We start from the raw sequence: 19,050 nt of genomic DNA, 5'->3' as shown, positions 1-19,050 counted from the left end.
TCCCTTTCTTTTAATTTTTTTATGGGTAATTAAAGGAAATCATACCGTGTATATCAAACTTACATGATGTGAATTCAAACCAAACAAGTTTGGTATGGATTAACTGAATTCATACCATCCATATCGAACCTCAGCGCGATCGACGTTGTCACTGTGCGCAAATTTTGAATGCACGATACGACTTTGGCCACTTAATACCATGCATACCAAACATGCGCGCAATCGGCATTGACAGTACGCCCGCAAGTTAGGTATGCATGGTATGAATTCGGTTAAGACTAGGACATATTCATTTGCAATTAGTGAACAATTGAGAGAGGAGATAGATAGCGGAAACAAGAAACATTGTATACAAGCAAAATTGGCTTGCTTCCCGTATAAAAATCTAACACTATTAATAAGTGTTATTAAGATAACTAATTTAGGGGCATGGGCGGACACACAGGTAACTAAGGAGGGGCTTAAGCCCTTCCCCAACTAATTTTTTTTATTATTTTAGTTACTTTATTCATTGATAAGAAAAAGAAAAAATATAAATGGGGGTTGGATTGATGATAAAATAGAACTTTGGGTCGCGAACATTAATTCGATTTGACCCAGTATTCCATTTCATTTCGAGCCGTCCCACATATTCCATTTCGAGCCGTCCTAGGTAATTTGACCCAGTATTCCATTTCGAGCCGTCCCACATAATTTGTCTCATTTCACTTTCGAGCCGTCCCATATAATTTGACCCAGTATTCCATATTCCACTAACTCATTCTTACTCACATTTTATTATAAAACTAATACTTTAAAAGTAGGACCCACATCCCACCAACTTTTTCAACTCACTTTCCATTAGATTTCTTAAAACCCGTGTCGGGTCAAAGTGTCCCAAATTATCTAGAACGGAGGAAGTATATAATATTATAATTTTGTTGGTATTTTATGTAAAATAGAGTGTAAAGCCCCTATCAAAATAAAAAATATAGGAAAATTATCATCTCATACAAAATTAGAATATTTAGGCCCTACTACAACAAGATACAAGGTGAATGAAAGAAAGTGGGACACTGGATCTCATATGGGTCCAATTACCCACGTGATTTCCATTCAAATTGATACCATAATAGAAATTCATGGGTTTCATCCTAAAACCAATTGGTGATAGGAGAAGAGTCCATGAGATTTATATACAAGTTTCAATTTTCTCTTGACACCGATGTGAGACAGTTATATGTTATATTTTTAGTTTCAATTGCCAACGCTTTTATCTCTATCGAATTAATCCAATCAAATACTACAAAATTTATCATTTTCTTTACATGTAAGTCTTGGTCTTTCTTTAAAAAAAACTTGCTCTAAATTTCTAGAATTGACTATACAATATAGTAAGTTTCTCACGTCTAGTTCAATATTAGGTACCACCAACCAACGTTATACATATTTATTATAGACTCAGTTCATACTCAGTATCGAATTAGGGAAGTTAATTTTATTTATAAATAACGTAATTAGTGTTTAATATTATGTGTTCATATGTAACAACCTAATTAAATGTTTTCACAAAGAGAAGACTAATAAGTATAATAAGTAAAAGTGAGTAGTTGAAAATTCCTATATATAGAGAAGTGAGAGGTGGATGTAGAAATCACACAAGAAAACCATGGCTTCCCTTCAATCTTCTTTATGCATGCTGCTCACCACCAACCACAAAACCCCCAAGACCTCCTCCGCCAGCGCAAGGCGCTTCCACGTCTCCTGCGGTGTAGACCGCAGAAACATGGGAGGTCTCAAAGCCCTGGCTGATCCAGACATAAAGAGCTGCGCCAAGCCTCCAGACGAGAACTGCGCCATAAAAGACTACGAGAGGATCTTGGGGGATATGATCAACGATCTCACCTTCGCCTTGCCCTTCTCGATCTTCAACGACCCCCTCTACGAAACCAGCTGCAATGGATTTAGCAAAACCGAGGATTTCATTGGGAAGTTTTACATGATGGGGAACCCTCCTCCACCGGGGGACGGGGGCGGTCGTTCCCCGGGCAATGGGGAAAGACCAATTAAGCGTAAATATGCGATCACAGATGAATATGGCAACGCGGTGGTCGTCATCACCTTGAGACTGTTCCCTGGTAGACTCAAAAACATTTTGGTTGACAGAACCAAGGATATATTTTGTAAATTTTTTGGGCTTCGTATTAAAAGGGAAAAATAATTTGCTGTTTTCAGGCTAATCTGCCTCTGTTATATTTGTATTGCAACATTAATTGCAACGTTAATTGCACGATCATCCCCTTTTAAAATGGATATCCTCAAATATATATAATCTCAAATATTGTCAAATTATTTAGATCGAAAAGTCATAAAAGAACAAATCAAGAAAAAGCAACGTAGATATTAAGAGCGATTGCGTTATTTATCTGGCCGTATTTTGTACTATTCCATAAATCCAAAACTTTGTAGTTAGGAGAGAGGAGAAGGAAGGCCCACGAATTAAAATCATATAACAACCTAATTCAATCAAATACTAAACTTATCATTTTCTTTACATGTAAGTCTTGGTCATTCTTTCAAAAAAACACTTCTAGAATTGACTATACAATATACTCTCTACCGCGAATAGGAGTCCCGGTTCACGTTTATTATAAATGGTATATATGTACTACATTCCACTAACTCATTTCACCCACATTTAATTTAAAACTAATATATAAGTGGGACTTACTCCCTCCGTCCCGCTTTAGCAGTCTCATTGGCTTTTCTGCCATCTTTTTGTAAAAATGATAAAAAATCGTTAAAAATGAGAAATGGTAAATTAAGAGAGAAAATAATATAAAGAAGAGTCTTATCTACATTATTGTCTCTATTACTTTACCATTTCTCCACTTTAACTATTTTTTATCATTTTTACAAAAAGATGGCAGAAAAGTCAACGGGACTGCTAAAGCGGGACGGAGGGAGTATATACCACTAACTTTTTCGCACCACTTTTCTCAACATTTCTTAAAACTTGCATCGAAAAGAAATGAGACTCTTATTCACGGACGGGGGAGTAGTGAATATCTCACGTCTAATTCAATATTTAATTATTTAACTACCCACCCCAACCAGCGTTATATACATTGACGAAGGCACACAGGGGCCTGGGGGCCCATGGGCCCCTCAGCAATTCGTAATATTATACTACTAGTAGTATTCTCCCGTCCCAAAAAATTGACAAATTTATAAATGACACGAGTTTTAATGTGTATTTAATAAATTTTCAATTTCCAGTTATAGTAAATGAATTTATTGCTATTATATATAATAGCATACATATTAAGTTGTGACACTAATAATTAATTAGATTTTAATTGATTATAGATTTAATTCAGCAATTAGAGTTATCCACTGATTTTATAGTTAATTAAATAATTTGAATTCAAATTTGATTGAAACTCAGTTGAATATTAGAATTCTCCGTCAAATTTGAATGATTGATTGAAAATGAAAGATTTCAGTTGACTTTATATTCAGCTTATGACTCTAATTGACATTTGATTAATCTGACCAGTTCAATATTTCAACTGATTTTATATACAACTTGGACAACTGATATTTAATTTCATTAAATTTGTATCAATCTACTGTAGACGTAGTAGATCATTTCGCTTCATATATTTGCGTTCATAATTTAATCCAAATAAGTTAATTTTATTAGCTTTCTATAATTTTATTTATCTATCGTATTTCAAAATTTAATTTATGGAGTACTTAATAAATATTTCCAATTGATCATAGATTAAATTAAGAAATACAGAGAATTTAAGAACAGGAATTAAAAAGAAAATAACTACAATTACATAGTCCGTGACACTTCTACGGTAAAAAAAAAAAAAAAAAACTATCACATTTTATAATTTAGATAAAAAATAAAGCAATAAGTGTTACCCTCTTCGCCTTGTCCAAAACTTATTCTTATCACAATTAAAAGCTACATCAAATGGGTCACACCACCAGTTTGTCGATGAGATGTAGCCAATTTCTAGAAATTATGAGAAATTGTTCCCTAGAGTATATAAGGTCAGATTAAAATAAAAAGTCTAAGATATATCCAATATATAGAAAATCTAAAAATCTCCGTAGTTCAACTCTCTTGATACGATTCTGGAAGAATCAAGAAAACGATAAAATTACAAAAATTCTAATATAAGGCTCGGTAAATATCTTTGGAAAGTTAATAGTAATGTGATTGTGTGACTCCAAACTTCCCACACATTAACTTGCTTACAAATTTTTTGTGATTTTGGTACTATTTCTTATTTCTGATTACCTAAATGCTCTAAATTACTTGCTTTCAGTTTTTTTACTACCAAAAAATAACGAAAGTGCACACTATTAGGGTATTTGCTAAAATATGACATTTATCGAGCACCAGTGTATTAATTCGGTAACATCATAATATTTTGTCCTTCTTTGATTGAATTATTTTGCTTGCTAAGTGCTCGCTAATATGCTTGATAACGAATAGTGTTGCTAACTATGTATTTCACATTATTTCAGTTAAGTCGCAGCTTATACATATCGAATCAAATGTGCAATTCATGTTAAATATCAAAGAGTCTTTGTAATACTCTTTAATTATTTAAGCATAGCAAAGATCCAAAAATAATACTTCATCCGTCCCATAAAAATATGTGCAATTTCCATTTTCATCCAACCCACAAAAATATGTGCATTCAATTTTTGAAAAGTTTTATCAATTTAATAATATAGGTCCACTATCCTCTGACACTTCTTTAACTACCATTTTCCTGCACACTCTTACTTTACTAATTTTATCTTATTTTCAGTGCAATACTTATTGCCCATATTTTTATGGTACGTAGGGAGTAACAACTATAAAATCTTAACCAATCTAGGGACTATAATAATCCTTAAAACATAGGATGAAATTCTCCCCCTCCCCTGTATAATGATTATGAAATAAAAAAAGGAATGATTAGTTAGTTCTTTAATTATATTCAATTCTAGATTGTTCAATAACTATGGTCTAATCAATCCAATAATTTCCTAAGTATCATGAAAACTCATATAGTGGACGCATATGTTAGTGAACTACAACTTTTTAGTGAACTACACCTTTTTAGTGAACTACTTTAGTTGCATCATTTTGCAAATATATGAAGACTAGTGCGATGATTTTTAATCTCTTTTTTCCTTTTCTCCTCTATTAACCAGTTGGCCACATGCTCTGAAAATGTACGTCCTTTTAGATGTGTCTCTCAAATCAAAATTATATACGCCACTTAAATAACTTAGCCTCATAAACAATTGAATATCTTGGGTTCATGTCAAATACTCTCTTTCCACTATTTATATATAGATCTGTTTTTCAAAATGAATTTTAATAAATTACTATCTCTATTCATACAAAATTATCTTAGTAATGAATGACACTTAAGTTATAATACTATAAAATTAATAAAGCATAAGAGACATAAATAAAAAAAAAAGTTAAAATATAATAAGTGGAAAACGAGTCTCATCTCAGTAGATAGAAAGAATTTATCAAAATGAATATATAAGTCAAATTTTTTTTTTTATAAATGAAGATAGTAATTAACTTTATTCTAAAAATTAGACGATAAAAGTTAGTCTAATAAAATCCGATTTTTATATAGTATTACTCCCTCCATCTCATTATAATAGAAACATTTCATTTTGAGCATTCGTTTTATAAAAATGATCTACTAATAAGTATTTAAAATGAAGATAGAGTAAAGTAAGATAAATAATAATGTAAAGAAACTAGTATTCAGACTGAAAACACTTTTATAGTATGGATGGGATATTACATGATTGTTAAATTAGGATATATTTTTCGGGCTAAAAGTATGATAATGTATGGATAATGTTTTTCATAGTGTTGTTTTATAGACAGATAATTTTTGGGATTAATACAAGAACCCGAAAAGCTAAAGAGAAAATGAACCCAAAACTTGAAATACAAGAACATGAACCCAGAAATTAAAATACCAGAATTTGAACCCAAAATTTCAAGCAAATATCATCTTCATCATGAATTTCAACCCAGAATTTCGACCCAATAAAATCGATAAAGAATCCATCAAAAAGATAGATACAAGACCAAAATTTACGAGCGAGAATCATAACAAAATCGAAAAAAAAATTGTTTCAAAGGAGGCTCGGATCTGTAAATTCATCTTCATAGCTACACATTTTTCTGAATCCATCTGTGAGAGTTTGGAGAAAATGGAGGGGTATGATGGAAATCCGTTTGTGAGAGAGAAGACTCAGATTTCATTTTAGGAAAGTATAACTGCCGATTTTCCAAACTCGTCGACAGCCACCAGTACAGCTAGGTCACGAACGACGGCGGCCATGGAGCCGGCGACGGTGGGGAGAGGCGTGAATGCGAGTAGAGAGGGGTGCTCGAGAGAGAGTGGATGGTAGTGGCAGCCATGGCACAATGAGTGGTCATCAATGTGCACCTCAAACAGTAAATAAAGGGGTTTGGAAATTGAGCGTTCAATTCAGCGGAGAGTGGGAGTTTGGAAAAATGAAGGGGTCGAGGGAAATCCACCTCAAACAGTAAATAAACCTTGCAATTTTTGGTGGATAAGTACACCCAGCTAAATAGTGAAAAGGCGCACTGTTCACGCGGGCCTGGACAGGCCGCCGACTTTTTTTCGGGCCGCAGCTTTATTTTATCCAGGCTATAAAACAATGGAATAGCCCTGATTATAAACCGTTTCCATGTTTATCCTGTCTATAAAACGCGTCCTACTACAGGGAGTATTATTCTTACTGGTAATGATTTAGTAAAGTATGTCAAAAAATAAAATAGTGAAAAAATCTTTAAATCTTGTAGGTCTTAAATTGATAAAATCATAAAATAGAGAAAAACATTTCATTTCAATGGGACAAAGAGTATATTTTATAGACAAAAGGGGTATTGTCCTATGTATTTGGGTTTAGGGCATTTTCCTGTATATACCTGCTTTGTGGAACACACTATGATTTTGAATGGCTAAATTAAAAATGAAACTAATCGTTAATGGATAAACATAAAAAAGACAGCTTAGAAAATCCGCTACGCGGATCCAGTCCAACAAAACGACACGTCTCCAGTTATGAAGAATATCCCAGTTTATTTCTCCGCCGTTCGTAAATAAGAGTCTCTTTTTGGCATTTTAGTCTTTCCATAAATATGTGTTTCAATTAACTATTTCTATAATTTGTAAAAGGTCTATATTTCACTAACTATCTTTCAACTATTTTTTCTTAACATTTTTAAAACTCGTATTAAAAGGAAATAAGACTCCTCCTATTCGCAGACGAAAGGAGCACGTAACAATGCGATTCAACTAAAGCATTTTTCAAAATAAAAATTATTATTCGTACTTTGTTTCTAATAAAAATATAGAAGTATCCAGAATCTCATTCGTCGAGTCATTTCGATTTTAATTTACCCTTTTTAAGCTATTATAATACTCTTAATTATTCTATTTGTCGAGTCATTTTTCACTTTTATCGTGAGTAGGCTTCATATTCTACCAGCGTATTTCACTCATATTTTTACTGACTCATTAATCCACTCAGTACTCATATTTCACTGACTTATTTAATTGATTTATTTTTATATTTTTTGAAATTCGTGCCATAATTAAATAGGACTTCTATTGCGGGATGGACGGAGTAATTGTTATTTCGATGTGAGTTTATTCTTTCATCTCCTTCCCCTTTCCCTTCCTCCCCTGCATCTGCTCCTTCTCCTCCCTTCACAGCTGCCACTGCCACTGCCACTCCCACCTGTGCCGTCACCGCCACTGCCACTGCCTCCGCCTCCTGCACTTCGGTTGGAGCGCATTTTCGCTCACCGTGCGCGCGCGCAGGAGAGTACCTCTCTAGATTTGTTGTGAACATTCCAACTACCTAATTAGAGATTTTGGTTTTAATTGGGTTTCATAATTGAATATTCAAATTTTCGGTTTCGGATTTTGGTGACAACTCCTAATCAGTTCATGTTTATTGTAATTCGATTTTTTTTCTTGGCTACTTTCTATTCCGATCTCTTATTCGATTTTTTTTTCTCCGGCCACTATTCAAATAAATATTTTAAAAATTATTTAACTCTATAAAAATATGAAAAAAGTAAGTAGAGCGTGGGATATTCACTTTATCTTACTTTATTTTCTACCATTGACATGCATACTCCCTTCGTTCCCAAAGATTATGAAAGTGTAGCATAAGTTTTACTTTTTCCGTCTCCAAAAAATATGAACTTTGGATTCGACATAAATTTTAATGCAAAATTGATAACGTCGATAGACATAGAAAGAAAACGTAATTAAAGTAATTTTAGTTGGAAATGGGTCTCACCTCATCAGAGATAAATGAGTTTTTAAAATTGGAAAGTGCATATTCTTGTGAGAGGGACTAAAAGGAAAAAATACATATTTTTGTGATACAAAGTGAGTAATACATAAGAAAAAAAATAAGAGAGAAGGAAAGAATAGTTGAAATAATGTTAGTTGTGAGTGGAGTCTATACTATTGTAATGTTATAAGTTGGTATTGATAATGATATAAGTTGTAAACAAAATAATGCGTAGAGGTAATATGTTTGAATTTTTCAAAACTAGAAAGAAAGTATATATTTTTTAAGGACAGACGGAAAAAGAAATACTCTCTTCATCCCACGTTACTTGAGGCGTTTTTTTTCGGCACGGGATTTAAGAAAGACGAGGAAATAAGTAATAGAAATACGAGAGAGTAAAGTAAAAGAAAGAATAAAATAGGTGAGATAATATGTTTTATTTTTAGCTTAAAAGAGAAACGACTCAAGTAACGTGTGACAACCTAAAAAGCAATGCGACTTAAGTAATTTGGAAAAAAGGGAGTATTAAATTATATCCTTTAGGAATGGAAGAATTAATTAATTTGCATAAAATCTCGGGTAAACTAAAAAAAATATTCAGTCATTTTCTCGACGGAGGAAGTAGAAGTTTTAAAATGGATTATATGTAAAAAGTTTGCATACTAGAAGTGGAAAAATAGGAAATAGAGTTTAAATAGTGGATCATTTAATATGATAAAAATATTTTTTAAATGGTGGATGAAGTATTGTAACTATTGTCTTATTTAATGAATTAAAAAAATTTCGTATTCTGTTTTCGTTTCTAATTGTTTCACGAGTAAATTGAAAGCTAATTTATCGTATGAAAGTAATACGATAAGATGAGAAAGCATTTTGTTCGCCTATAACTGGATTAGCCCATTTACAAGAGCCCACATAGCAATACTGCAAATAACCCATTTAAATTGTCACGTGAATCATCTATAATAATTCAAACACCGTATTGCTTATTTTGGCCCATTATATTTATAAGTGAATTTGATTCATAACTATTTATAATACATACAATGTTTGGTTATTAAACAATCATATGAAATTCTTTTGTAACGAACTAGTCCTTTCCTTGTGCCTCACAAGTGATAAATTACATTTTGGGTTGTTCCAGTGATCAATTTCTTTTTAACAAAAAAAAATAAAACTTTAACTCTCTCTGACCATAATCTCTTCATTTTTTTTACTCCCTCCATTTCATTAAAGATGATTCATTTTCCTTTTTAGTTTATCCCACTCAAGATGACTCATTACTAAAAATGAAACACCTTTTTATCTCTACATTATTCTCTTTCTCTTACTTTACTCTTTTCACTCACGCACAAAATAAAGCTACATGAAATCCTGTGCCGTCCAAGAAAGAGGTCATCTTCCTTGGGACGAAGGGATTACTTTTTTCACTCTTATATTTTATTCTATCCACTTTAACTTAATATATATTTCAATTTTTAAATTTTGTGTTCAAAAAAAATTCAATCACTTGTGGTGGAACAAATAGAATAGTACCTTATAATTATGATATAGTAATATGTACCATGTATCTTCCCTATACCTCAATAGACATAATTTTGACCTGATGAACCATTTCAGGCGTTATAATTTGAATATTACTTATAATAATAGTTAAATGAATTATGTATACATAGATACTTTAGAAGAAAAACACATTGATAAACTTAGGGGTGGGGAAAAATACTGAAAAAATGATATATCGCTCGTATCGTATTGAAAAATATCGAAAAATTATCGAATTTTTGGTATATCGTAATTTCCGATACGATACGGTATCGTATCGTAAGTTTCCGATACGATAACGATATGAATTTCCTTATATCGCGATATATCGTTTTATATCGAATATATCGAAACATATTGAAATTCAATACATATTGAAGTTTAAAATTATAAATATTTATAAATCCATTTAATTCATTCATATATTTAGAAAATATATATATATGAAACCCTAATAAGAACACTATTTATTTTATTGTGTTGAATTTTTATTAATTTTTGTGTTATTTTTCAGTTTTGAAATTATATTTTTCGATATATAGGTATTCGATACGATAACGATATTTCGATATATCGTATCGATCTTATGATATATCGAAATATTGATACGATAACGATATTGATATTATCCATATCGAAAGTTCAATATATCGAAAGTCGATATATCGAAACTTTCGATACGATAACGATATGAAATTCTTTCATATCGATATTTTCGATACGAAACACGATACAACGTTTTCGATACGATATATCGTATCGACCCACCCCTAGATAAACTAGTGCATTGTCACTTGTATTTTAATGTTATTAATTCAATCCAAAAAGATTGTAACTGAACATCCTCTTTGAAAGCCCAAAAAATGGTATTAAAAGGGATTATTTATACATTGACGATTAATTAGACACTTTATTAAAATGTATGTGTAATTATGTTAATTAAGAACTAATGGCAACCATGCAACAAAAAGAGAGGAAAATATATTCTTGCAGTACGTATTGCCGTCAAACAACTAAGATATATTCTCTCCGTATCAAATTACTTTGCTTCATTTTTTTAGCAAAAATTTTTATTCTTTCTCTTATTGTATTTTCTCCTTCTCTTCATTTATTCACTTTCATTATACTTTATTCTCTTTCAACTGAATCTTTTAAATATTATGTTAATTAATGATTATTTTCGAGCTCCTTATCGGATATCATAAACTCAGACTCATCCAAGATGCATGTATACAACATTAGTACTTTTAGCAAATCAAGCCCAAATTACCAATGCGTATATATTGAGTTACGAATATTCTCCTCATGATTATAAAACTACTTGTCAATTATATAATTTACACATGAACAAAAATGAGTCAAGTATAGTTTTTGGTATAAACTTTATGAATCCTAGCAATTAGATAATGTTTATTCATATTTCATGTCAAATAGTAGTACATATATTATTTTATACAATTGTTTTCTTGTAAATAAGCTTGCAAATTGTGATAACCAGGAATTCCAATGAAGTTCATTTGGATATTATTGTCGGTGATTATGCATCTAGCGATTCTCTCACAATGTGCGAGACATCCATTCTATGCACCTTCTCCTCCGACGGAGCCAGTGTTTCGACCGCAATCGGAGCCACTGGCTAAGCCAAGCCCACCATCTTGTAAACCAAGATGCATGCAAGTAGTCACTCGGTGACCATGTGATGCGGTCATGTCTATGCAGACTACCCTCAAATCGAAAATCATGGATCCGCCACTGCTCAGACCTGAATATGATTTCTTATTTTCTTTTCTATTCTTTGCTTTATTTAATAGAGTCTGAGTGTAACTATAAGCTCGCGCTCATTTAATTTTTGGATTTTCTTTGCTGGTTTTTTCCCGGATTGCAAAAGGTAGTCGAACTTCATAGGGTCCATAAATAGACATATAAATATGTATTCATGTCTAGAGTTATTGTGATACGGGGGGGTGAGTAACGGGCCCACAACCAAGCCCAGTCCTACTGAACGTTACCAGGATTATGTTCACCGAATAGTTCATCTTTTGTTATTTATGGAGTATTATTTAATGTAATAAGTAGAGAGTCGAGCATTATTACAAGCTTCTTTCTGTGTTTTCTTTTGGTTCTTTTCCGGATAAAAAAAGATAGTCGAATCAACCTTAGAGTTATGTTATTCATTATTTAAGTTAATGTTATCGGGTCGAGCATAATATAAGCTTATTTTCAAAGTGTTCTTTTCCTGGATCGTAAAAGGAGATTTTTGGTTTTCTATTTATTCATTCTCGAATCGTAAAATGAGAATTGAATCTCACAGGTTTAGGTAACTTTTAGAAAATAAAAAATGGGTTACGTCAATATCTTTGTAGTTCAACATTTTCACGAATAGTAATTCATGCATGAGTTTGAAGAGAAAAATTCGTGAATCTTTCTTTCCTAAATTCACGAATTTATATCACAAATTAGATCACTAATGAATTCACATTTTCTTTCCTAAATTCACGAATTTATATAACAAATTCAATCTCTAATGAATTCACATATAGACTTATTACAATAGAGTAATAACTAATAAGGTCTTCCAAATACATAAAGAGGTTTATTTATGAGACAAATGAAAAAATTTAAAATTTTATAAGTAATTTATATATTAGTCAAATTTAGAAAGGTATGAAATAGTTCAGATATTGATCAAATTTTATGATTTCATTGACACTTGGCCATTTCTAAATAATCATAAATCATTCTTAGCATTTTATTTTCATTCAACCATCTTGATCAAATCGACAAATATTATCTATAAAATCATGAAATTTGTTTATTTTCTTTCTTTTGGACAATATTTTTGGTTATTAATTAGTAATGCACCTAGTGATCTCTCACAATGCATGAGACAATATCCATTATGATACCTAATCACTCTCGAGTCTCGAGAATACAGAACATATGTGAGAACGAGACCAAACGATATATCCCAATTAATAATTGTAGCATTAAATTAAAGCACAAAGACATCTATCCTCTATTCTAATATAAAGTGAAAGTTTGGTAAAAAGACATTTTTATCCTTTTTAGAGGAAAAATCTAAAACTATTTTATTTACCCTTTTGGTCATTTTAAAAAAATGGCAACTATTGGACAAAAAAGAAACAAATATTATTGGACGAAAAAATGGTCTAATGAAACAGTGGATTCTCAAACAAGATAAAACACCTATACATACACACACCTTAAATTGAATCTGCATTCTTATTGATTGATTTACTGAGAATTATTTTTTATTGCAGCATAGCATGAATCTTGGAATCCGGCGACAGCTCCGATGATGGGTGACGAAGGCGGCATGGCTGATGGAGGCAGGGCAGTGGCGGCGACTGAATACGAGAAAGTGAGCCGCCACCTTCAAAGATCCGATCTTTACCGACAACGGCGGCAGCAAGATAGTGGAGGCGTGAAACGAGCGGCAGGGCAGCCGGGTGAGGCGACGGCAATGGCGAGTAAAGCAGAGCAGCGCCGCGAGGGAGGAAGGCGTGACGGAGGAAGGAGAGAGCTTCGAGAAAGAGTGAGAGAGAAAGGAGGAGGACGCCGGAGGAAGGGTGGCGGCGGCGATGCCGACTGAGAGAGAAAGGGGAGATGGGAAGAGGGAGGCGCCGCATTTTTGTGTAGGGTTTGTAGGAAATTTTATTTAATGTAGTATACTTTTATTTAGGTTTATTTGTGTTGAAATTTTAGTTTCTGGAATGTATTATTTGGGCTTATTTGTGCTGGATTTTATGATTTTGAAAAAATTTATAAAAATGTAATTTAAATTGGATTTTATATCTAATTACATGTAATAAGTGATGTTAGGGTTTTGAGTCAAGGACTTGGCTTGGGCTTGGGCTGGAGAAAATTTCAAATTAGAAAAATCAAATTAAATATTCCATTCAATTAGGAGTACTTATTTATGCACCAATTAGGAGTACTCTTTTACGGAAGAGACAATGACAAAAACAAATTAGGAAAATCAAATCAAATCAATTATTCTTATATTATTGCAAGTTTTGTGGATATAGCCTATGACATAACTATTTTTTAGATTGAGACTATTTTACTAACATTAATAATACCATGAAATATGCACTATTTTGTTTCCATCATCAATATATCAAGATGTACACGTATTACTTTGTTTGTTTCCAAAAAATAAGATCATATTCCATAATTTTAGGAATTGTATAATACTGTGAAAATAATTGGATGGGACTCCTACTTACATTTTAAAATATTTTATTGTAAAATATTTTATTGTATCATATACTGTCAACTAATTGAGATTTAAAATTAAGAATATAAATAATCATAAACTCATTTTTATTAATATTATCTATATTTAATGAGTTAGGAAGAAAATATTAAAATAGCTTTAAAATTTTAACAACATACGGTTATATGATCTGAGTTGTAACACTAAAAAAATTAAGAATTTAAAGAAATTAAAATTATGAAAATTTTAAAATCAAAACCGCAAATTCAACATGTATTAATACTCCATATCATATACTATCAATTTTATGTGATATAATTTAAGGTTTTATTCTATTTTTATTTGTTTAATTCTAAATAATTATAATCTAACAATAATTTAAATTAACTAAATACACTATGTATTATTAAAATTAAGAAAAACATAATATCATAATCTAATTTTGTTTGAAGGGGCTTTACACTTTTGAATCACTACTTTGTTTGGATTTTGTGCAAAAGTTCTTAAAGAAGCTATATAATTGATGTAACTTTTGGACTTTTTTTATTAACTTTGATTGAACTTTTGTTTTGTATAATGAAAAATTTATTTTTTCATCATATATATATATATATATAGAAGAACCCAAAATAATTATATTCAACTACTTTTTGTAAACATTTTCTGTCTTTTGCTTTGTCTCTATTTATACTTCATGTAGTCGTCTAACATCTAACCATATTAATTAGTTTTGATGGTACTACTAAATTACATATACATTAACGTCTATCAAATATAATAGATTAATAGAAGATATGATAATATAGTCGCTCGGTTTATTTCAATTTTTCAAGTACATAAGGAAATGTAAATCGATTGCATCATTCTAATAAATTAATGAGAGTATATCTATTCTTTTTAATACACTAAATATTCCTTTCAAACGCTGTGCCAAAAAATTTTTCCCCGACTACGAGGGAACGAAAAGAGTATTATATAAATAGTATTAATTTTTTATATTTTATATTTTAGACATTAGATATTGATTTTTTGTTTATAAGCATTGTTTATTTAGAATCTTAAAATGATAGATTTTCAATTGTGTTAAATTGTGTGTTTTTATAAATTCAATTGCGCAATAAAGATACGAAAATTAATTGAATTGTAATTTCATTTATGTTTGTTGCCAATATTCTCTCATATTCTCTCAATAAAGATACGAAAATGTTTGCTACTAATATTCTCTCATATATTCGCTCATATTGTGATATGAAATTTAATTAAATTGTTATTTCATTATAATCTTATAATATGTAAGTGGAGCATAATTTTTTAATCCGAAAATATTATCTATGAGTAAAATTCCACATCATACGCATTCCATATTCTTAGCAAACAAAACAAACTCAAGGAATCTGGAGTAAAATTTGTGGCGTGAAAGAGGTAGAAATAACTAAGAAAGAGAGGCGCCGCTGGGAGGAATTGAAAAGTGCTATTGGGAGGAATTGAAAAATGTCGTTAGACCCTAAAAGTGAATTTGGGCTAAGCTAATATGTTTTGGACCAAAAATAACTAGGATTAAGTAAACCCTACTTCGTATTAACAAATGATAATTTAAAATTTAATTTATGGCCGTGTAGGAATATTGATTTTAGTAAATTGAAGGTATTAGTTTTAGTAAATTTTAATTATAGTCGCGTAGGAATATTATTTTTAGTAAATTGAAGGTATTAGTTTTAGTAAAAATTTTAATTATGGCCATGTAGGTGTATTAGTTTTAAAATTTTAATTATGGCCATGTAGGAGTATTAGTTTTAGCAAATTTTATCACTCACTTAAGATGACACATTTTCCTTTTTAGTTTGTCCCAAATAAAATGACACTTTTATCTTTTTTTAAAACTTTTCTTCTTCAATTAATACACTTAACCACGTTTCTCATTCCAATGAAAATAGTATACAATCATCTACTAAAATATGAAATGGTTCATTGACAAATATCTTTTTGTTGTTGTTTATAATATCTTTAATTTTTTACAATATTACAAATACTTATTTTAATCAGTTTAAATCTGTAAATAATATTTCTATATTTATTTACTCTATATTCTTTATTTTAAGTTAATATATTTTCATTATTTGAAAATCTTTTGCCCTGTGCATAGCACAGGTGTTAACACTAGTAATCATTAAAAAGAAGAGAAAATGCATAAAAAATCGAAAATTCCTTATTCCGAAAAATTCGCATGCCTCAGACTCATATTTCAAAAGGTCAGCAAAATTAATCCTTCATTTCGAAAGATCAGCCAAATTAAACCCTTTTACCGAAATTTCTCATTGTAAACTAAGCAAGTCAAAAGTGATTTAATTGGTGTTTACTGTCAGTTTTAGACTAAACCGTGAAAAAAATTAGTTGGCAAAGTATGTAAAAGTGTGAGTGTACACTGGACATGGAATACACAACATCAAGCCACCTGCGAGTCTGCATCAATATCAAGCTACATTGAGAAAGATCGTAGTCCTATATACTTCACCCGTTTAAAAAAAATAAAGTAAATTATAAATGATACCAGTTTTAATGCACAATTAGAGGTCACCAAACCGAACCGGCCCGGCTGAACCGGCCTGGAACTGTCACCGGCGGTTCGGAACCGTGAACCGGAACCGCAGTGACGGTTCGGAACCGGGACAAGGTTCGGCGGTTCCGACGGGCCGGTTCAGGTTGTCAAAAAAATGAAGAACCATAACCGGTGGTTCAAAACCGACGGTTCACTGGAAACCGGCGGTTTGCCGGTTCCGACAGCTTTTCAGGCGACAGGCGGTGGCAGGCGTAGGGGTGCAGGTGTAGGGGTGCAGAAACCGGTGGTTTCTGTCAGAAACCGGCGACCAAACCGGCGGTTTGGTCAGAAATCGGTCAGAAACCGCCGGTTCCGGCAGCTTTCTCAGGCGGCAAGCGGTGGCAGGCGTGAGGGTGCAGAACGGTCCAGAAACCGGCGACCAAACCGACGGTTTGGTCGGAAACCGGTCAGAAACCGCCGGTTCCGGCAGCTTTTTCAGGCATAAGGGTGCAGGCCTACGGTGCATAACGGACAGAAAACCGGCGGTAAACCGGCCGATTTAAAAATTCAATTTTTTTTTTATTAAATCTGATTTTTTCTCCTCTAAATACCCCCTCTCCCCTTCACTTCTACTCACCCCATTCTTATGTTAACAAGGATTTCTCTTCTCAATCTCACAATTTCTCTCATCTCTATCTCCATTCTCTCTAATTTGCTCAAGTTGTTTAATATAATATTTGTGCAAATTGTTCTTATAATTTACTTCAATTGTGTATCATAATACTCCCTCCGTCTCGGGTTAGTTGCACATTTCCTTTTGGGCACGGAGATTAAGGAATGAGTAATTAGTGTTTTAAGTAGAATGAGTAATAAAGTAGGTAAAGGAATTGGGTGTTTTAATTATATTATTAATTTCATTTTTTATCCAATTTTTCGTATTTGTAAATTTGTATATATATTCAAAATTATTTAAATTATTAATAAAGTTTGAGAAATAAATAAACAAATTTATGTGTATATACTTTGAAGTTTGAATAGTAAAAGTACTCCATGTATATTCAAATTACATCAAATTTATCCCCCAAATTTAAATGGCGGCAAATGAAAAATTTTGAATGGCGAGCTGGAGCGACGTGGGTTAACACACCCACCATTTTGCAGGCCGTCGCCGACGAGAAAAGAGGTTGGGATTTGGGAGCGCCGTGGATTAATCCACCCTCCATCTTGATTTTCTATTGGCCATGGTAGATTTGCAAGAAGACCGTTGATGGAGAAATTGAAGGTGGTATAAATTATGTTTTTCAGAGAGAGAGGCGGAAGATTTGTGAGGTTGGAGGCGGATGAGTTTAGGTTAGAGAGAGAATGAGTTTGCAGAGAGAAAGGGAAGTGTTTTCCAAATGAGCGGTGGTGGGGAGTGGGGTTGGTGGGTGATTAATTAATGTCCATTATTTAACATTTTAAGTGTAATAAGGGCATGTTTAAGTAATACTAATTTTTACCCAAAATTGAAAGAGTGCAAGTATCTTGGGACACCCAAAAATGAATATAGTGCAAGTAATACGGGACGGAGGGAGTATCATATACGTCCCTCACTACTCTAGTTATACTCTCTCTCTACACTCTACTTTTCAATTTGCAAAATGTCTTTATCTCGTCGTGGTGGTGATCGGGGCAAGGGAATTGTCCAAGACCAAGATCAAAGTGGTCGTCGGAAATCAAGGCGCCCTACTCGTCATAAGGTTATGGATGAGGTTTCCCGACAAACCACTTTGCGGTTGCAAGTAAGTTGTTCGAATATTAATTTTACAAATTCTTTTTAAATTCACAACTATATATAATATATAAATATATTCTTGTTTTTGGTACTATACATTATTTATACCGTTTTTATATAATATTTGTAGGCCGAAGAAGATCATAGGGCTACCGTGCTACTTAGCCATTCCGGTGGCGAAGGTTATGGGTCTTATCACTCTTATGGCAACGTGAATTTATCATCCGACGACAACGATGGTAATGGTGGAACTGGAGGTGGAGGATCTGAATAATATCCTCCGAAGAGCGTCAGACTAGTTGGTGAAAATGATGAAGCGGTTCCTCCTCCTCAAACTCGAACCGGGCGGGGTAAGACTAAGAAGACGTTGAAATCGGATATTTTTGTTAAACATTATAAAAAAGTCCCGGTAATAGATCCAAACACTCAACAAGAGACCAATGAATTTGTCGCATATTGTAACTATTGCGATAAATTCTACCCCTTTAGTCCCGGTGGGGGCTATGGTACTCTCCATGGTCATTTGAAGGCAAAGCATCCGATCGAATATGGGACTGCCAAATCCCAAACCCAACTAAACTTCCTGAT

Source organism: Salvia hispanica, chromosome 1, assembly GCF_023119035.1.
Source record: "Salvia hispanica cultivar TCC Black 2014 chromosome 1, UniMelb_Shisp_WGS_1.0, whole genome shotgun sequence".
Lineage (NCBI taxonomy): Eukaryota > Viridiplantae > Streptophyta > Magnoliopsida > Lamiales > Lamiaceae > Salvia > Salvia hispanica.
Note: the sequence above shows the minus strand (reverse complement) of the source record.